At 38.1% G+C, this 22388-nt stretch overlaps 1 protein-coding gene across 1 annotated transcript in view; it reads left to right on the top strand.

Moving 5' to 3' along the window:
- Positions 1-193: 193 nt before the first annotated feature.
- AFTPH (aftiphilin) overlaps positions 194-22388 on the top strand; it is a 69067-nt gene continuing 46872 nt past the window's right edge. Inside the window, exon 1 of the mRNA XM_011945306.1 lies at positions 194-495. The gene's annotated coding sequence lies outside the window, so the exon portion shown is untranslated. The remainder of the gene's footprint in view (positions 496-22388) is intronic.

Genomic DNA, 22388 nt, shown 5'->3' with positions numbered 1-22388 from the left:
GCTCTATGACTCGCAAGGAAGTAAAAGGAAAGGGCAGCTTGCCCGCACCCAAAATGGCGGCCGGCGTTCTGCACGACAGCGCCTGCGCAGGGGTAAGCGTTCTGTGACACCAATTCCCCTGGAGTGTCCTCCCCCACCCCACAGCACCCACCAGCGCCCGGTCCCGACCTAGCCACCTGCGCCCGGAAGTGACGTGTCGGCGGCAGCGGTTCCCCCGCTGCATGATGGGAGAGTGTGTGGAGTGGGCGGGGGGTCTCCGCGGAGGAGGTGGAGGCGGCGGCGGCGGAAGAGGGCGGAGGGTAGTGGGATGGGGGTCCCGCGGTAGCGGTGAAACTCCGGGTGGGTGTCCATGGGGCTGCTACGCTGACAGGGCTGTGAGCAGCCGGCCTTCCGCTTTCACCAGTTCCGCGTCGGAATAGACGGTCCTTCCCCGGGGAGCTAGTTCCTCCCCGGGCCCCTGAGCCATGCCCATCGCGGCCGCCCCGAAGGAGCCAGGTAAGCGCCGCCGCTCCGCTCCCCTAGCTGCGCCGGCGAAAGAGGGTGTGGGGACCGGGCCCGGCCCAGCAGCCGGACCCTCACCCGGGCCGGGAGCATCTGCCCGCCGCGGAACCGGGGGCTGCGAGGACGGAGCCGGCTCTGCGGGCCTGCGGGCTCCCGGCTTGGGCTCTGCTCTCTTCTGCGGCGAGTGCGGGAACGCCGCTGGTGACGCCCGAAGCGCACGGCCCCCTCCTCGCCATCCCGAGCACCGACCGGGGAAGTGGGAGTCCTTCCCTTCCCGGCCACCGCCGGCTCTCCCTGCCCCTTTGCTTCCACCTGCCCAAAGCTCCGCTCTGGCTGCGTTTTCCTGGGAGCTGTTCAGAAGTTTGGGGCTTTGCTCGGGCTTCCTCGCTCTCCCTCCCCCTCCCTCGTGACAGGTGTAAACACTGCTCCTTCACCGAGGCCCGAGGCTGGCCGCGACCTGAGTGCTGCTTCCAAGGATCTCTGAAGCAAGCGAATTTGGAATCCTCCAACAGGCAGAGGGCACAGCCCCAAAGCTCACTCATCCCTTCCTGAGAGTACCTTTTCTGCTGTCTTCTTGCACTCTTCAAGAAATTATCTGCGTCTCCTCCCCAGATTGCGTTTGAAAAGTTGAGCCATTATTCTTTAAGCGCCTGGTTTGGCAGGTGCTGCGTCTTGCTTGGGGCAGAGGCAGAGTATGGGGTGAGCGGTGGTAGGGTCCTTGCTCTATTAGGAAAGTAGTGGGGATAGCAAGGTTTTTTTTTCCTTGTTGCTTTGTGCAAGTTATAGCTTGGTTATACCGAGTCTTTTCTGTTGGGGCCGAGGGAAGAACTGACTCACACATGTAAATTTTTTATTGGGCGGGGGGATGAAACAAAAGTAATGGTTCCGTTTCAAAGTTCTCACTTTAGGAGAAGTAAAGTAGAACTTTGGTTTTCAACTTTTCCTACGGTATAAGTCTTCCTTCCACCTCGTATTCCGAGGATTTTATTTGGTGGAGGGGAGACACAGAGTTTATCTTTGATGTTACACTAATTGTTGCTTTCAGTTAACCTCTTAGACATTAAAATGTATGCTAAACTCTAGGGACAACAAATGTTTCAACATTATTATGTTAATATAATTAGCACAGTCACGTACGTATGCTTTGCCAAATTTAAATGTTGGCTTTTTTAGTAGTCATTTTTAACACTTTGCTGAGGTGTATTTGTTTAAACAAAGTATCTGTAGTAGTCTCCTAAATTTTGTTCATAAAGATATTTCAAATGGATTAAAAGACAGATCTTGTGTAAAACATGTAGCCCAGCAAATGGCACCTAGCAGATATTCATTAGATCTAGTTGTTCCTCCGTATATCAAATTAGATATATCAGTTGATCTTCAAAGTACATACTTACTTCTAAATCTTCAAAAACCTCTGGAAAGAAACCACTACAATTCACATAATATGTAGGGCACTTAAGTTTTAATGTTTGCTGATCTTTTGACCTAGAGACTATTAAAAAATAATCCTATATCACAACGAGAATAATAGCATTGATACGTCTTGCAGAATCCAGTTTTCTTTATGAAAATTGTATAATCTGGGTGAATCCCATTATAAAACATCATTTTACATTTTCATTTGTTCTGCTTACAGTTTTTGAAAAACTAACTCAGAAATGTAATGAAATTTGAGTACCAAATAATGTTTTATTTTGTGTGAAATCTAAAGTGGTTTCGTTAGCAGGCAGTCTTTGAATAGCATCTCATTAAGGGATTGCCCCTTCTCTCCCAACTCTTCCCCCAAATCTCATAAAAGGAGGCCGCTAAGTATTTAGGTATTTTTAAATCATCATAAATTATTTAAATAAAGTGTTTATATTCTAATTTAATGTTACCTACACTTTGTAGATTTAAAAAATAAAGGTTTTTCCCTCTATTCTTAGCACTTTCAATTCCTCTTTAAATAGAATAGTGAATCTTTCTAGCCGGAACTTTATAAGTATTTTTAGTTTTTACACTATTTTGAAAATCTGGCATTATATGGATTTTACGTATCTCATTTTGGTAATCATTTTCTCTATCAGTTTGTGTATATATCAGATATAGTCAAGTCCTTTTGCCCCTTTATATGATAATTGCTAACATATGAGCAATATATATGTTGCTCATACATATTGCTTCCTGTGAGCAAGATACTTTCCTAAATGCTTTATATACAGTGTACTAACTCACTTAATCCACACAACCTGTAAGGTAGTAAATAGTATTATCCCTCATTTTTCCGAGAGGAAACTGAGGCACAGAGATATTAAGTAACTTGCCTTAGATCAAACAGCTGGTAAGTGACAGCCATTTGACAGACCATTTATATAGTCTCAAGCAAAACTATACTATATATTGTCTGTGATTTGTGCAGTGTGTAGCAAAAGTACAACAACGTGCATGGGAATGATAAACACCAAGCAGAATAAAGGTGACCTCTGGAGAACTTGAGAGGGATGAAGGATCTAGGAGGGGCCCATGGGTTTACAAACATATCTTTACATCCTTAAAAAAATCTGAAGTTGGCTTCGTAAGATATTAAGATTTAACACACCTGAGTGATGGTTACTTGACCATTCCTTACGGCTTTTTCCCCCTAAGGTTTGTATATGCATGAAATTCTTCACAATGAAATGAAAAGTTTAAAGGCTGGGCGCAGTGGCTCACACCTGTAATCCCAGCACTTTGGGAGGCTGAGGTGGACAGATCACCTGAGGTCGGGAGTTCAAGACCAGCCTGACCAGCATGGAGAAACCCCTTCTCTACTAAAAATACAAAATTAGCCGGGTGTGGTGGCACATGCCTGTAATCCCAACTATTCGGGAGACCAAGGCAGGAGAAACGCTTGAACCCAGGAGGTAGAGGTTGCAGTGAGCTGAGATCACACCAGTGCACTCCAGCCTGGGCAACAACAAGACCAAAACACCATCTCAAAAAAAAAAAAAAAAAAATTAAAAGTTTAGGTATTTAACTTTAAAACATGTCTCAAGTATCACTCTTCTTTCTGCATTGTATATGCTGAAAGAGGACCTGGAAAGAGTTAGTATTATTTTGTGTTGACTTTCTTTTAAAATACAAGGAGCTTCTAAGTTAAAAAAAAAAAAAAAAAAAAAATTTAATTAAGGATTGTTGGCCTCTCCGGATTCCTCTGTGTTAACTTACCTTGCCTGGGCTCTTCTCTGTTGCTGGCAACCATTTAACAGTCCTTTATCACACTCCTAGTTTCTATTTCTGGCCTTACCCTCCTAGCATAGGGGCTCATAGGTCTGTGGATTAGACCTATTCCCAAGAAAAAGAAAAAGGTCAGAACTAAGTGAGGAGGAAGAAAGAAGGTGGGGAAATCACTGCTTATTGATTTGGGAGAATTGAAAAGAGGAAGGAAATAATGATTTAAGACTCCATCCTATGGTTGTCAGTCACTGTCACCCTTGTTCCAAATAGCTAACTTCAAGATAAGCCTTGCAAAGATAGATTGCTAATTAATTAAAGGTTAATTTACAGGCACTGTATTAGTGAATAATTCCCGTAGGAAAATTACACAGTAAATGATAATTTACTGTAGGTTCTCTTTATGTAAATATTTATAGTATGCCATAAACCATTTCAATTAAATATCTGCTGACACCATGCATGTTATCTTCTTCCTTTCATTCATAAAACAAGTATCTATTGAGCACCTGCTATTTGTCAGGCCCTGTTGTAGCTGCTGGGGATACTGAAATGAACAAACAAGAAAAAAAATCTGCCCGCCTACAGCTTCAGTTTCTTTGTGTATATATGTATGTACTCACATGTTTGTGTACGTATTTGGGACAAATAAGCAAATAGCAGTAAAATGGCAGATGATGTTAAGTATCATCAGAAAAATAGAATCAGTTTTGGGGGATAGGGAGTGGTGAGTTTTTTGCTTTGAGCCAGTAGTAAGGGAGGTTGGTGGGGCTTGCTGTTTTATATAAGGTGGAGTCAGAGAAGGCTTAAACCCGAAGAAGGGGAAGCAAATAAGAAGAGTGGTAGAGACGGAAGTATGCCTGGAATAGTCAAGGAATTGTGGCAGAGGAGTCCAGGGTGAATAGAATAGGGTGAACAAGTAGAAGAGTAGTACGAATTATGATCAGAGTTAGAGGGTGAGAGGGGCAGTGTTTTAGGATCCTTACGGAAATTCTAATGACTTAGGCTTTTTACTATGGGGGATGGTAAGTCATTGCAGGATTTTTGAGTAAAAGTGTAAGATAATTTATGTTGTAAAAGGATCTGTCTAGCTGCTATATAGAAAATAGACTATAGGAGTGGAATGTAAGAATAGAAGCAGAGTCAGGAGATAATTGTGTTGATATAGTTAAGAAGAGATGGTAGTGGCATGAACCAAGATGGTAGCAGTAGAGATGGGAAGTGGTAGGACAGTTTCTTGAATTGGAACCTGCAATAATTCCCTCATTTTTAAACTCAGCTTACAGAGGCACTCCCTTCTGAAAATTCAAGGCCCTCGCCACCTATGTTTCTAGCTTACTCCCTGTGCCCTTCATAGATCCTGTGTTCTAACCATATTTTATTATGTGTCTTACTGTTCCTTGACAGGGGCCCTATGCTTTATCTTTAGTGACTACCATTTCCTCTGTCAATTAAATCCTTCCTATTTCAAATTTTCTCCTTATGAAGTTTTTTTTTTTTTTTCTTTTTACCATTCCTTCTCTTCCCAGTCAAGTGTGATATTTTTCTTAGAATCTCGGTAGCCACATTTTGCTGCAGTGATGTTTATATTCTGCAAAAAACATATGCATTATTTTTGCTGTTCTCTTGTGTTATTCTCCTTAATTAGTTGCAAGTTTCTTTAAGGTTGAGACTCCTTTTACTCAGTTCTACCACCGTTTTGTATGTAATAGATGCTCAGTAAATAGTGGGCATATACATATTTAAATTTTTTTTAAAGAGTCTTATTGCAGAAGCATACAGGAGCATCATAGAAAATAGACAAGCAAAAAAACAAATCACTTTTTTTTTTTTTTTGAGACAGAATCTCACTGTGTCACCCAGGCTGAAGTACAGTGAAGTGATCATGGCTCACTGCAGACCAGACTTCCTGGGCTCAGGCAGTCCTCCTGCCTTAGCCTCCTAGGTAGCTGGGACCATGTGCACACACCACCATGCCTGGCTAATCGTTTTTATTTTTTGTAGAGACAGGGCCTTGCTATGTTGCCCAGACTGGAAAAAGATACTTTTAAAAAAATCCCTCAACCATGTGCGGTGGCTCACGCCTGTAATCCCAGCACGTTGGGAGGCCGAGGTGGGCATACACTTGAGGTTTGGAGTTGGAGACCATCCTGGCCAACATGGTGAAACCCAGTCTGTACTAAAAATAGAGAAAAATTAGCTGGGCATGGTGGCGGGCACCTGTAATCGAAGCTACTCAGGAGGCTGAGACAGGAGAATCACTTGAACCTGAGAGGTGGAGGTTGCAGTGAGCCAAGATCATGCCATTGGACCCCAGCCTGGGCAACAGAATGGGACTCCGTCTCAAAACAAACAAAAACAAAAAAACAAAAAATCCCTCACTGTTGCAGTGTATATAATAATGCATAGTTTCCTACACATTTTAATATATTTATATATGTGTACTTTTTACCAACTGAAGACTGTTGTACATAGTGTTTTGTAGACTTTTTTGTTTTAAGTCAGTTGGTTTAGTCATCTAAACTAATAGTCAAGGCCATATTCAGATTATTCCCCAGTTCACCCAAAAAAGTCCCCTTGCAACTGATTTACCCAGATCTTTATCTACTTCATATTATGTTTTTCCAGTTATTAAAATTATGAAAAAATAATGTGCTTATTATAGAAAATTTGGGAAAATGTGGAAAAAAAAATAGAAAGAAAATGGGTGTGTCCATGATGGCAGGAACCCATCTGTTTTAATGCCTGGCACAAAGTAACACTCAATAAATACATGTTAAGAGGGATAATAGAAGAAAAATATCACTGGTCATCATGCTATAAAAAGAAAACTGTTAATATTTTGGTTTTCTTGCTGTTTTATTTTTACCGTGGATATGTGAGTGTGTCATACACATGCATATGAATCATATTACATCGATCTTTTACTTATTAAATTGTGAGCATTTCTCCTTGTTACTAAATTTTCCTTAAAACATGCTTTTTGGCTGGGCATGGTGGCTCACGCCTGTAATCCCAGCGCTTTGGGAGGCCGAGGTGGGAGGATCACCTGAGGTCAGGAGTTTGAGACCAGCCTGGCCAACATGGTGAAACCCTATCTCTACTAAAAATATAAAAATTAGCCGGGCATGGTGGCAGACACCTGTCTTCCCAGCTACTCGAGAGGTTGAGGCAGGAGAATTGCTTGAACCTGGGAGGTAAAGATTGCGGTAAGCGTAGATCATACCACTGCACTCCAGTCTGGGTGACAGAGCGAGACTTTGTCTCAAAACAAAACAAAACGAAACAAAACAGAAAACACAAAAAATGAGAAGACCGTGCTTTTTAATGACTGTGTAGAATGCCGTTTTCAAGTTATCTCTGCTGTTTCCCGCTAATGTGGCTTTTCCAAATTTTACCATCATAGAAGAGCATCTTGGTGAAAAGGTTTGTACATAAATCTTTGACCTTATTGTTGATTATTTCCATAGGATCAAGTCTTAGAAGTAGAGTTATTAAGTCAGAGGGAGAGCCTGTTGCTGTTTAAGAGGTTATAATAAAATCACTCCTACCAGCAGTGGTTGAGCCCCCATCTCCCTCTCATTTCCTCAGATGATCTGTAATATGCAGTTTTTAAATTACAGGAATTTTTATTTTGAATTTAAACTTTTCAGCAGTGCAGAATGTTTGCCTAATTTAAATTTTTTGAATGATTTAAACCTGAGATATGCCTTTATTTAATATAAGGTTAATCTTGCTTAATGCCATGCTCTTTTTAAGGTAACCTATTCTGTTAGCAAATGATTTCAGTATAAAAAAATACAGTACAGTCTTCTAGAACTATCTTGTCTAATACAGTAGCCACAAGCCAAATGTGTCACTTGAAGTGAAACTAGTCCAAATTAAGATGTGCTTTCAGTGTAAAATAGCAGATTTTAAAAACATGTGAAATATATCAGTACTCTTTTACATTGCTCACGTTAAAATAATAATATTGTAGATACTTTGGGTTAAATAAAATTTCATCTGTTTCTTTTTAAATGTGGCTACTAGAAGATTTTTAATTGCATATATGGCTTTATTGTTGTCAGTTGGCCACACTGCTCTAGAAATGACACTTTTTATTTAGAGAAGAAATATAAGATTAACTTCACTCTTATAGAAAGGAATACATAGATTTTTAAAAATTACATATTACATTTAAACCTTTCAATATATTTTCCATAGTATACATGGGTTGCACAGTAATTTTTCAAGTTACAAGTGTTTGATCACAAACTGTAACTTATTATGGTTCTTATGCTCTGAAAGAAATATGTGTGGGAGGACTTGAGGGAGGGTGTTAGGAAAACTTACCTGAGGAATTGATCTCTCACCTAAAAATTGAAGGATGTGTGGGAATGTCTTAGGCACTGGGACTGTAAGTGCAAAGACCCTGTGGCACAAGGGAATGTTAATTATCTACCTTTCAAAAACTGGAAGAAGGCCTAGCCTAGAGCATTGAAAATGTGGAAAGGAGGAGTAAGGCTGGAGAGATAGGAATGGTTTAAAGTCTTTGTTAACTTTTTTTTTTATCTTTATCACAAGAAGAGGATTGGCATGATCAGACTTGACTTTCAAAAAGATTACTTGGGTTGGGCGTGATCGAATACTACTTAGGGAGATTAGTTTAGATGATAATGGCATTTTGCACCAGAGTGGAGTCAGAGGTGAAAAGAGGTAGATATTCCAGAATTGAGGGATTTGTGAGGTGAAATCATTTGTTACAGATATTAAGGGATAAGGAGCTTTGTCAAAGGGGATCTTAAGTTTCTGGTATGGTAACTGGGTTAGAGAGCCCTGGAACATAACCAGCTTTAAGGAAAAAGCTTGAGCTCTGTTCTTGTTAAGCTCAGTTTGAGATCTTTGTGGAATTAAGTGGAGAGGTCTAAGCAGAGAGCTGGCTTGGCTAGGCTGTAAAGATGAATCTGAGAGTCCAAGAATATGGTAATTATTAATAAAAGCCTTAGATAGATGAAATTGTTTTGGGAAAATTGAGTAAGGATGAAACCTAGATAAACTTATATTACTAATTTGAGTGTGTTTAATACCTGTGGGAAAATTGGTTTATTTTGCAGCCTATTTTGTGTAAAAATGAAAGCAAGGAGTAAGATCAAATAAGTTTAAATACATACTGTTTGACATATGTGTAATTAAGTAGATAATCTTACATAATGCTTATTTGATTCTTTGGAAACATTTACCTTTTTCCTGCAGCAGAAAATAAACTGGGCTTCCTAACTATCAAACAAGCTGAAGACAATTATTAATAGGTATTGCTGTTTTTGCTGTATTAATAGATCTAGGCCAGGTGTGGTGGCTCATGCCTGTAATCCCTGCACTTTGAGAGGCCAAGGTGGGTGGATTCCTTGAGCTCCGGAGTTTGAGACCAGCCTGGGCAACATGATAAAACCCCATCCTACAAAAAATATAAAAAATTAGCTGGATATGTTGGCATGCACCTGTAGTCCCAGCTACTGGGGAATCTGAAATGAAAGGATCACTTGAGCCCAGGAGGTCGAGGTTGCAATGAGCTGAGATCACACCACTACACTCCAGCCTGGGCAACAGAGTGAGTGAGATCCTGTTTCAAAAAAAAAAAAAAAAACTAAGGAAAACTTATATAATTATCTTCAAAAATGTTGAAAAGGCATTTAAAAATCCATTTGTGATTTTTTAACAAAGCAACTTAAAATAAGAATGACTGAATAATTCTACAATACAATAAAAACATACACTTCAACTCAGAAATCAATATCTTAATTAAGGGTGAATATTAGATTCCCACCTATCACCATTGTTATGAGACTTGGAAAGGAAAAGTCAGTCTACCCCAATTTGCTAGTGATGTGATAGTATACTATGTAAACACCAAGAGTTTTTGTTTATGTAAATAATGCTTGCCAGTTAGATAGGGTGGAAGTGAAGACTACCATTTACATGAGCAGAAAAAGGTAAAATACCTAACAATAAACTTAATAAATGTAAAAATTCTATATTGCTAACAGATTCAATTTTTATGTTAAATAAAATGAACAATTCTATATTTAGGTAATAAAAGTGATCCTTCCTGATGAATGAATTGCCACTTGTTATTCTTTAAATCATTTTAAGTGACATGTGATACTTTTCAAAGAAAAACTCCTAGGAATAGGATTTATAATATTTGCATACATTTTAGTGAGGCCACAGTTTTTTAAATGGTCGAAATAAATAGTGTTTCTGCCTTAGCCACCCTCCCAAGTGAGTTTTTTTGGTGTTTTCTTCTTGGTGATTGCTTAAGGTTTGTAGTATTTTCAGTTTTGCTGTGGTTTTTCATCTCTCATCTTGTTTATTGTGTGGATGCCAAAATGTTGACCTGGAGTATTTGCAGCTAAAATACTTCTGCTACAATGACACTCAAAATCTGAAGCATTGATTTATTTTCTTAAGGCTTTTGTTTTTAGCGGCTATTTATAAAAAGCAATGAACTTATTAAGAGATAATTTAACTATTTTTATACTGAACGCTTTTTATACTTTTTACTATTTTTGATAATATCTTCATTCCTAAAAAAAATTACTAAGAGATTCAGGTATCAAAAATTTGTATTTTCTCTCACCTAAAGCCCAAACAGAATATTTGAGTATTCATCACTTCTTACTTATGGTTAAGTTACCACTTCCTCTTCTTTTCCATATTTCAGATTCTGGGCCAGCAGATGGTAGTTTTCTGTCTCATTAGGTTTCATAAGTTTACACAAAGCACAGGGCAAGTGTTACACATAAATAAAAAGTTCAGATTTTAATCAGATTAGCAGTGACCCTGGTTTCTGGAAGTAGGGAAGTTTTTTGTTGGTGCTGCTGTTCACATAAGCATTTCTTTGTGTTTGTCTGCAAGTGAAACTGTGATTAATTCTTTAAACTTGTTTTTTTTTTCTGAGAATTCCTTAACGTTTAAATTATATACTAATTATAAGTGAACCTTCAAAAAGGAATACACAAATGATTTCATAAGCTTTCTAGCTAACTAGAAAGTAGTAATATTTCCAAAGTGGAATTTCCCATATCTAGAGCTGTCTCAAGTACTTATGTATTGTTTCAAAAATTGTCACAGTGCTTAAACTTTGATCTTTTTAAGTAAATTTTTAAAGTTTCATTTTTAAGAAGAGTATTGAAGATTTAATATTGTGAACTCCTTGTTTTTGAAATCTTAAAGATATTAAGTTTCTTAGTGCTAGTCTCAGATAAATGTGTACAACACAACTTTAAAATATTTATACAACCAAATCATAAGAGAAAACATTTTTGTAGGAAAAAGTACTGTTGCAGTGATTTACCTATATCAATGAGTTTAGCAGTTCAGTTTAGAAACATTTAGGTCATCCCTGGAGGTATAAAGTCCAATGGCATTCCTATACTCTGGGAACTTAACACAAAGGTTCTCAACCTTAGCTACCCCATTTAGTATCATCTTCGAAACTTTGAAAAATATATAGATGTTTGGGTCTACCCATTCTATTAGAGAAAAAAGTTAATACAAAGCTAAGGTTGAAAACCTGTTGGGGGAAAAACCATGGAAACAAATGTGATTTGCTTTGTTAAATGTAATAGGAAATAGATATAAAGGATGATTAATTCAGACAGGAAACCTGATACAATGAAAAGAACACTGGTTTTGATGTTAGAGTCCCACTTTCCCTACTTATTCTTTGTGGGACCGTGAACAGATTATGTGACTTGTTTCTTCCTCTGTAAAATGGGTTTTTGTGATTAAACTGAATGTATGAATAAACTGGTGTACAAATAAGTACCTTGCACAGTACCTATCACATAGTAACTTAGTAAGTATAGGTGATCTCGCTTCTCCAGACTTCATAGAAAACTTCATGCCTGAATAGAATTTTGAAGGCTTAGTCAGTGGGTTCTCTGGATATATAAGAACAATACATTAGAAGAAATGACGTGTGACAACTTAGAGGTAACAGTGCCAGTGGAGGATCCAGAGGTAATTTTGTCTGGCTGGAACAAAGAGGCAGTCTCTTAGCCACATTGGCTAAGATACGGAGTTTTAAGCAGACTGCAGTAATCCTGGCCAAAAATAATGAGGCCCTGACAAGGTGTAGGTTGTGGGATGTTAAAACAAATACAGTAAGAGATGTTAAGGAGGTAGAAACTTGATTGATTTAATTTGTGGTAGAGGGGGAGCGATCAGGGGTAACACTCAGATTTCTAGACTTAGAATTCAGAATATAGTGTAGGAACAAGTGGTTTCTGTTTACCTTTTGAGTGGAGGTTGAATTCAGTCTTGGAACTGGGGAATATGGGATGTCTCTGAGACATCCAGGTAGAGAGATTTTAAAAAGGCATTTGGGTAGGTAGATCAGGAGGTCAGACATATAGATAAGGTTTGAGCATTATGAACAGATAAAAACAAAAGGGGGATGAGATTTCTCAGTGATAAGATATGGGGAAGCGGCTGGGCATGGTGGCTTATGCCTGTAATCCCAGCACTTATAGAGGCGAAAGTGGGCGGATCACCTGAGGTCAAGGAGTTTGAGACCAGCCTGGCCAACATGGTGAAAACCCATCTCTACTAAAAATACAAAAATTAGATGGGAGTGGTAGCACACGCCTGTAATCCCAGCTACTGCTTGGGAGGTTGAGGTGGGAGAATCGCCTGAACCCAGGAGGTGGAGGTTGCAGTGATCGTGCCACTGCACTCCAGCCTCGGCGATAGAGCAGAGCAAGACTCCAGCTTAAAAAAAAAAAAAAAAATAGAAGCCACGGCAATCAGATTCATTGACGGAAAAAGGATAGGATAAAAGGAGAATCAAAAGAGAATTGCCAGCAGGGTGTGGTAGCTCAAACCTGTAATCCCAGCACTTTGGGAGTCCAAGGTAAGTGATTGCTTGAGCTCAGGAGGTTGCGACCAGTCTGGGCAACATGGCAAAACACTGTCTTTACAAAAAATTTAAAAATTAGCTGGGTGTGGTGGTGTACACCTATAGTCCCAGTTATTTGGGTGGCTGAAGTGGGAGGATCGCTTGAGCCCAGGAGGCAGAGGCTGCAGTGAGCCATGATTGCACCACTGCACTGCAGCCAGGGCAAAAGAAGGAGACTCTGTCTCAAAAGAAAAAGAAGAATGCTTTTCAGAAATGCTTTTTCACTTAAAAATGTATTTTAGACACTTCCGCCTATTAGTAATATAGCTTTCTCTTTTTTAATGGCTGCACTTTTTATTTACCCACTTCCTTATTAATAGATTAACTTTTCAGCTGCTTTTTAAAAAAATTGAACAAACAATACTGGAATTAATACTTTGTGGAAATATCTTTGTATATTTGCATGAATGTATCTCTAGAATACATCTTTGCAGATAAAATTGCTTAGTCAAAAGAAAGGAAACAACAGACACCAGAGCCTACTTGAAGGTGGAAGGAGGGAAGAGGGTGAGATGGAAAAACTACCTGTCAGGTACTATACTTAGGTGATGAAATAATTTGTACACCAAACCCCCATGACACACAATTTACCTGTGTAACAAACCTGCACGTGTACCACTGAACGTAAAATAAAAGTTTAAAAAATTAAAAACTTAAAAAAGAACTCATTAAAATGTTTGATATGCTACTAAACTGCAATAGGGTGTGTAAGCCAATATATACTCCTACCAATAGTATCTTTTAGAGAACTTTTACATTGTAGATGCTGCCCCAGAAAAGTTAATGTTTGCAAACTTAAACAATTGCTAAATGCTTTCTGAAAGTGAAAATCGTTAAAATTTGCCAAAGTGTTCAAGTTTTATGTTATGTTTGTATTTTTTTAAAATATTATCCTTAAAGTAGCATGCTTCCTAGATTGAAGGTAGTATGAATTTGAAAAATAGTAATTTTCATTTATTACTTTTATGTAAAATTCTGTAAAGAGAAAACGAACACTTTCATTTTATCAAATACTTGGTTCGTTGAAATAATGTAATTTAAGAATGCATTTTGTTTTTGTAAGCACCAGAATCAGGGAGGAATTCTTTGTTTTGAAAGAAGCCCTGTTCCCTCCTCTCATATGCTTGAAGTAATAATTAGATTTAGAGGAATTGGATCAAAAGGAAAGAATACTTTTTTATACTTTGTATTAAAACCTATTTCTGGTTTGTAAAATCAGTTTAGAGGGTCATGACCAGCTTTTAAGAAAAAATGAAATAGAACTAAAAATCAGAGTACATAGAGAGTAAGGATAAATACTGTTTGGTGAAACTTTTTTTTTTTTTAATGTATGTTGGGTCATCACGTAAAATGTATTTCTTCTGTGAGTCACAGAGGAAAAATGTGTGAAAAATTCTGCTTTATATGACAGGCCAATTCTCAAGTTGTTTCTAACCAGATGTATTTGATACATTGCAAATAATAAATGTTATATATTTTTTCTTTTATCCTTTAGCCTTTCTACCTCTCAGGAAAAAGTAAAACTTTAAACCAAGTAAAAACACCATTAAAAAAGGTCAACCAGCTAGGAATTTGTTCACCATGGAATTCCTTCCATAGTTTTTGTGGGGTTACTAGTATCAGCACACCCATTTGTGGCATTACCTGTATACACTCCACATGCATACACTCTTGAGCACTATTTTGGAATTTGATTTTTCAGGTATACAAAGTTTGTTTTATAATAATTCCCTGAAGAATATCATGTGAGCTATTATCTGTGGATCATTTATGACTGTCTTTAAGTTTGGTTAATTGTTTTGTTTCCTTTGGTCACTTCATTGCCTCCAGGTCATCTTTTTCTCTTAATTGATGGGTGGTAAGAAAACAAAGTAAAATTAATAGCACCTGGCAGAGACTTAATTTGTACGGTAAATCTGCTGTTACGTAGATCATATTTTAAGGCCAAATTTGTGAGTTGTAGATTATGTAGGACATTGTTGCTTACTTTCTTATTGGCTCAGATAATTGAATTCTAACTGCATTTGGTTGAAGTTTTTTTTTTTTTTTTGAGACGGAGTCTCGCTGTGTCACCCAGGCTGGAGTGCTGTGGCCGGATCACAGCTCACTGCAAGCTCCGCCTCCCTGGTTCACGCCACTCTCCTGCCTCAGCCTCCCGGGTAGCTGGGACTACAGGCGCCGCCACCTCGCCTGGCTAGTTTTTTTTGTAGTTTTTAGTAGAGATGGGGTTGCACCGTGTTAGCCAGGGTGGTCTCGATCTCCTGACCTCGTGATCCACCTGTCTCGGCCTCCCAAAGTGCTGGGATTACAGGCTTGAGCCACCGCGCCCGGCCTGGTTGAAGTTTTATAACCTTTAGTAGATGCTGCTTTCTCTAAGAGGTGAGTTGCTCTCATGGTGGGTGTTTGTGATGTAGAAAGCAGCACTGTTGGCCAGGCGCAGTGGCTCACGCCTGTAATCCCAGCACTTTGGGAGGCCGAGGTGGGGGGATCATGAGGTCAGGAGATGGAGACCATCCTGGCTAACATGGTGAAACCCCGTCTCTACTAAAAATACAAAAAATTAGCCAGGCATGGTGATGGGCGCCTGTAGTCCCAGCTACTTGGGAGGCTGAGGCAGAAGAATGGCATGAACCTGGGAGGTGGAGCTTGCAGTGAGCCGAGATCTTACCACTGCACTCCAGCCTGGGTGACAGAGGGAGACTCTGTCTCAAAAAGAAAAAAAAAGAAAGAAAGCAGCACTGTCAGAGGAATGGCAGCTGCCACAGCGTACATTTTTAGGTTACAGACTAAAGTGGTATTTTTTTCATTTTGAAAGTCCACACAGTAGTTTGTTATTTTGTTTTTCTGGGGATTTTTTTCTCAGAATACTCTAGTCACTTGAGGTTTAACTTAGTCTTGACCAGAATGCTAATTTAAAACTTTACAGCAAGAAACTTATTTTGAAGCATGTCAGCTGTTCATGTCAGCTGATTGCAAAATCTTCTGTGGGAAATTTTTCATGTAGTGTTAAAGCAAGTCCTGGGGAGCAAAGAACAAGAAAAATTAGTTGAACTATCCAGAGTGTAGCATTATGCTCTGGCGACACTCGCTGACACCTCTGCTTATGCTGAGGAATTGTCTCAAATCAAAGCACATATTCGTGATAGCAGGTCTGTTAAAAACTCACTGCAAATTTTTATCATTTAGCTAGGATTTTTTGCAGCTTGAGTATAATGTACTGCCCCACTTAACTACTTTCTCTTTAGGCATGTTGCAGCACAAATGACTGGGTTGTTTTTCCCACATTCATCACATTTCAGGCCAGCCTCCCTCAAATCCCACTTATTTACCTTGATTAAATTTGGATATTTCATAACTTATTTGGTAAAGCATTAAGAGACCAGAGGTGTGGTTATATAAATCTAATTGGAGTGTGGGTGAGTTGGAGCACAATTCAAGAGTGGTTAGGAGAATAAATGCCCCAGCAAGAATGATGATAATATATTTAGTTCCTGCTGTGAGCCAGGCTCTGAGGATGCAGTGGTAAACAACAGAGGTCTATGCCTACACAACATTTACAGTCGTTTGAGCTCAAATAAAGTAACTCTTGAAAGAGCAGTTTCAGTAGAGTGGTAGCATGGAAGCCAGATTGTGTTGAGTTGAGGAGTGAGTGGGAAGTTAGGAAGTCGAGAGAGTGAATAGGCACGTCTCTTTCAAGAAGCTTGGTGGTGAGAAAGAGAAGAGCTAGGCCGCACACAAGAGAGGAGGATTTTGTTTTGTTTTGTTCTGATTTGTTTTGAATTTGGAAGAGGCTGAACATTTATAGGAAAGGATCAATAGTGATGGATAAATTTTTCAAGCCCCTGAGCAAGCAATTGAGAAGAAAAACAGAGGGTCCAGGGATTATCTGTACGCAAGATTATGGATGTAAGCAAGATTTTAGTGAAGGGACGTGAAATCAAGCAATTTCTGCCTTTCAGATTCTATTTTCATTGCAGAGTTTAAGGGATATGAGAGTAGAGAATTAGAGTGACTAATTTATTCTGCATCTATATGATAGGAGCTGAGAGTCCTAGGGCAAAAAAATGTTTTCCAAGGGCTGATCCATCTATCCTTATGGCTGCTTCTATTTTGTTGCCCTTGTTATCAATAGTTATCCAATGTTATATATTCAATTTTATGTTGAAGTACCTTTTGGGAAAAATAGCTAGTAAACTCTCAAATATGGTCAGCTGATATGACAAGTTAAAGGTACAACAATCTCTAATATTTTTATCTTGTTTAATTTTTACATGAAACTATTCAAATGCAAATAAAATGTGTTATTATGAATTTGTGTAGAAGGTTAAAATGTTCAGTAGAAGAAAAACTTTTTCATGGGAATTTTTGAAAACCGACTTCTCTCAAATAACTCATTGCTGTTTAACAAGGTGATTATCACTTGAAAAGTGAAAGTGTGTTGCTGCTCATGTAACTGACATATATATATTTTTACTTTTATGGGTCAATTGTATTGACATCAAAACTAGAAAGACAAAATACTTTGTTATCACTGTTGACAGTGTGGCTTTTTTAGGGTGATCAACTTCAGTATAAAGATACTTTGCTGCTCATTTTCATTGTTTGCTCGTGTTTGGTACTATGTACACTAATACTGAAACAAGATATTTGCTGCTTGGCATTTTTGTTGGTTATACTGTACTTTCTCGTCTTGTAAAAATCTTTCTCCTTCCAAATTACTCAGCGGTTTCAGAAACCTTTTTCTGAACCACTCAGAAACCTTTTTGTGAGAATTTTTATAATTGTTATATTTGCTGTCAATCACGTCTAATATTTTAAGACGTATAAAATATTTGATTAACTTGTGATTAATTCATCACTTACTAGTTATGCTACCTTGCAGGATTACTTAATCTCTTTGAGCTTTTATTTCTTCATCTTTAAAATGAAGCATTTCTACCTCATATGATAATATGAGGAGATAATTGAGATAATTCACGAATTCTCTTCATATAATATTGGCCCATAGTAAGCACTCAATAAGTATTAATAATGACATTGGTGTAAACACGGAGTGAAAACACATGGAAGATACCATTTATTTAACGAATGTCATCTTAAATAATGTACATTATGCACTTGGTGACTTAGTGACATATAGTTGGTGTCTGATATCGTGGGTTTTTGTTTTTAGGTTGGCAAGTGAATTAGAGGCTCTCCCTGTATTTGTTAGTTTCTGTTGCGCTAATATGCTAAGAACAAAAGAAAAAACACCCAAAAGAAAAAACAATTATTTCTGTAGATTTTAAAATTTAGAGCCATGAAAACAACTGTGATATCATAGCACTTTAAATATATTGAAAACCAAAAAGTTAACTGAAATCCAAATCTTCATGTGGTTCAGAAGAAGGGCTCTTTTCTACTTCTTTATGACTCTCAAGCAGAAATGTAGGCTGGGCAAATTCATTGACAGTACATTTTGATATTACCTTAAAATTTCCGTAAGGATATTATAATAAAGATTTTGAATAATTTGAACTACTGCACACCAGACAACACTTGTAATGTAAATTGATGTTGTTAATGCTTATGTAATATTTTCATTCATTTTTCTAAAGAAAACACAGTTTTTCTTTCTTGTTTTTTCCTTCACTCACCCAAATGACTCATTATAAACCTTGGACATACTGTGGTAAAAAGCTGGTGATTTTTTTTTGCCATCCATTAAATATGCTTTGCTAATGTCATTGATACTATTGAAGTCATTAGCATATTTCAGATACAGTTGTTTTTCTTCTCCCTTTTCTTATCATCATCCTTCTTTCTACAATATCTTCTTCACCCTCCATCCTAGTCCCTATAAAAATAAGTTTAGAGTGAAGGGCTGTGGGTGAAGCTGGATTGTATAATCTAGGTCAGTTTATCTGCGCTTGAAAGATGATGTGCACGTTGATACAGCTGGACTGATACCCTGTAAAGGATGGGAGTTTCTCCCAGTTGAGCAGTGTGTGCTGTATGTTTTTAGCTTGTCTGGAAGGAACTCTCGATGTTTGATTCTGAAAAGATTGCTAGGGGACCTCTTACTTAGAGACACTTTGCCCCCCTCAAATGTGAGCCCATGGACCTTTAGGGTGCATGATACTGTGTGTGGATGATAGGGAGTAGGAGGGTACCAGGGATTAACTACGCCTTAGAGGAATATGTAGGGAATACCCTATATATTTCCCACATATGGTGAATCCTTTCCATCCCAACCAAGCACCTTCTAAATTCTTGTGGTTGTTCATCTAACCAAATAGGAGCTACAGGCAGTTTACTTCAGGATACCAGTGAGGCCTTCTGAGTTACATTTTTCTATTTCACTTCAAAGCTTCCATCTTTTAACAGACTAGTAACTGGACCCTCAAGTTTGTTTAGAGGTTATGATCTCAGTCCTTTAACCTTGGGCTTCAGATTTAGTTTGTTATCAGCACCCCCCACCCCCCATGCCCCCAAACCTATGAAATTATGTAGTTATATAAGTCAAGTTTTGTATCTTCTAAGGATTAGTTATAAAAATTGGCAATAAAGTCAACTTCAATAAAGTCAATGTATCTTTAGTGTGGTTATGAATATTTCTTAAGTGACTTATTCTTTGAGTGACCTTTTAAAATATAGTCATATGAATGTTTGTGCCAATTAAGCAAACATTGACTTAGATTTTGTTACAGATAGATTATTATTTTAGCCACAGAGTTGGTCAAAGTTAAAATATAATGGTAGTTGATCATTTACTTAGTGCACAGAATGTGCCAGGTACTGAAGGTCTGGTATAGTTTTAGTACATATTATCAAACACTTTTCTAAGTATCTGTACCAGTTTATACTTCCACCAGTAAAGTGTGGGAATCACAGTTTCTCCATGTCCTTACCAAAAGTGGCTATGGAGAGAACAATTTTATTTTAATTTTAGTCATTCTGGTAGATGTATAGTGGTATCTTACTGTTGTTTTACTGTGCATTTTTCCCTGATGACTTTTTATATGCTGTTGGCTATTTGGATATCCTGTCTTGTGAAATACCTGTTCAGATATTTTGGCCATTTTTCTGTTGGATTGTTTCACATGAATTTGTAGGAATTCTTTACATATTCTGGATGTGAGTTCTTTGACAGTTACATGTGTTGCGCATATCTTCTCCCAGGCAATGGCTTTCTTGGTTTTTCACTCTATGGTATTCTTTTGATGAACAGAAGTTTTAAATTTTAATGCAGTCCAATATATCAATATTTTCTATAGTCAGTGTTTCTGTTTCTTGTTTAAAACATTTATACCTTTCCTAAGGTCATACAAATAATCTCTTCTGTTATCTTCTAGAAGGCTGATTGCTTTACCTTTCACATTTAGGCCCATGATCTGTCTATCTGGACCTTAGTTCTGTGTAAGACGTTAGAATCAAAGATTTTTTTCCTGCCTGTGTGGATATCCAGTTAATCTAGCGTCATTTGTTGAAAAGTCTATCCTTTCCCCTCCACACTGTAGTGGCATCTGTATTACAAGACCATGGGACTTTAAACCAAGTCTTGATATCAGGTAGTTTAAGTCTTCCAACTTTGTTTTTCTTGAGAAACTATTTTTAAATGGCCAAATAGTCTCACAGTTGTTGGCCCCATTCCTTCCTTCCTTCTGCCTTCTCAAGCCCATCTTTCCTTTTGACCCCAGAGCTTACAACTTATAGACTCATTATCTCTTCTCTTCCATGACCATTTCAGACTAGAGGCTAGAATTCCATAAGCAAGTGCAGCTTCTCTTTTGGTGGAAGATTAATACAGAATCACCTTCACCTGTTGTATGCCCTGCCATCCTGGCTACTAATTTGACTCGGGGCTTAGGTTCCACTGCTGATTGTTGTTGGGCTTCTGGACTGTTTCCCTGACCCCTTTATATTGGACCTTCTATGCCAGAATTCCCAAACCCAAAACCCTCTGATTTTCCTGGTTTATAGCCCTGAAAGTCGGCTTCAGTTTGCACTTTTATTAATTATTTTTATTCACCTATATTGTCCCCTAATCTCCTTATAAGGATGTGATTTCTCATAGACAAATCTCCAAAGTACAGGAAGCCCACCCCAAATTCTCTATGCTCTAACTACTAGGATATCCTGTTTGCTACCCAATTATGAGACCCTCCTGTCAACTGTTTTTGTATATGGTGGCTTGCAAGACAATAGCTGCATTATTTATTTGCTCCCCTCTAACAGGTCTTAGAATAAGTAGACATAAAAATGGCAAGTTACACACAAGCATGCATGCTTGTTTGTACAGGTTATAAAGAAATTAGATGACTAATTGGAACTCCTTGTGGTGTGGATGGAGAAAGTAGTCCATTAAGAAGGATGAAGAAACATTTATTCAGTTTGTTGTGTGCCAGACACAGTACTAAAGTAGCTCATCTATCCTTTTTTTCCCCTATTAAGCAGGAACAGCTATTTAAAGCCCATATTTTATGTGTTAAGTGGATTATATAAATGAAACTTTATTTGTAAATTCATTATACAAGTAATACTTCAATTAACATGAAGCTTCTTTTAAGTAGCGTTGGCCTAGACACAGAGGAATTTTCTGGAAAGTTTTGAGCCTCCCCTACACTGACTGGTTTGAGGATACTTAGAAGCAATGGCACTGTCTTAGGTTTCTAAAGGGTAAGTTGAGTCAGAGCCAAGACCTGCTGCAGGGGAACGTGGAGCAGCCCAAGTTCTCACCATCAATAGGTGACCCCCCTTTTGAGAAATATGAAAATGTTTTTACTCTAGAAGGCCAATAAAGCCTGTCTCACCTGTAATGGAAAATAGAGTACCTTGCAAAGGTATGACAGGAAGAAAAACTTTCAGAGTTGTTGCTTTGGTTACAAAGTTTCTGATTCATATCTTTGTATTTGCATTAACGTCTGAGTTTGGAATAGGTTGTGAACCAATACATTATTTCATTTTTAAACAGTAAAAGTTTTGGAAAAAAGCAATAGGTTAATCCCAGATTAGACTAGAAAAAAAAAGCCGTCACACATAGTTCTTTGAAAGTAAGGTATTATGGGCATGTAAAATGGTACAGCCACTCTGGAAAAGAGTTTGGCAGTTTTTTACATAACTAGACATGTACTTACCATGATACCCAGCAGTCACACTCTTGAGCATTTATCCCAGATAAATGAAAACTTACTTGTCCAGAAAAACCTGTACATAGATGTTCCTAGCATCCTTATTATACATACTATTTATATATACTATTATTATGTATATACTATTTATACTATTAGTGTATATGTATGTACACACACACTATACATATGCAATTTATAATAGTAAAATACTGGAAACAACCAAAATGTCCTTCAGCAGGTGAACAGTTGAACAAACTGGTATATCTGTACAATGGAATGCCACCAGCAATAAAAAAAAGACTAACCTATTGTTACATGCAGCAACCAGAATGGACCTCAAGGGCATTACACTGAGTGAAAAAAATTCAACCTCAAAGGGTTGCATACCTTATTACTCTATTTACATAATACTCTTGAAATGGCAAAACTGTGGCCCTGGAGAACAGATTAGTGGTTGCAAGAGAACAGGAATGGAGATGGAGTGGGGGCAGTTCTGTGTCTTGATAGTGGTGGTAGTTACACAAATCTGAATAGAGGATAAAATTGAACAGAACTATACACAAACACAAATGCAAGTTCCTTTTTTTTTTTTTTTTTTAATGAGATGGAGTCTTGCTCTGTTGCCCAGGCTGGAGTGCAGT

Source organism: Colobus angolensis, unplaced genomic scaffold (assembly GCF_000951035.1).
Source record: "Colobus angolensis palliatus isolate OR3802 unplaced genomic scaffold, Cang.pa_1.0 Scaffold24, whole genome shotgun sequence".
Lineage (NCBI taxonomy): Eukaryota > Metazoa > Chordata > Mammalia > Primates > Cercopithecidae > Colobus > Colobus angolensis.
This window is presented reverse-complemented; position numbering and strand designations above follow the sequence as displayed.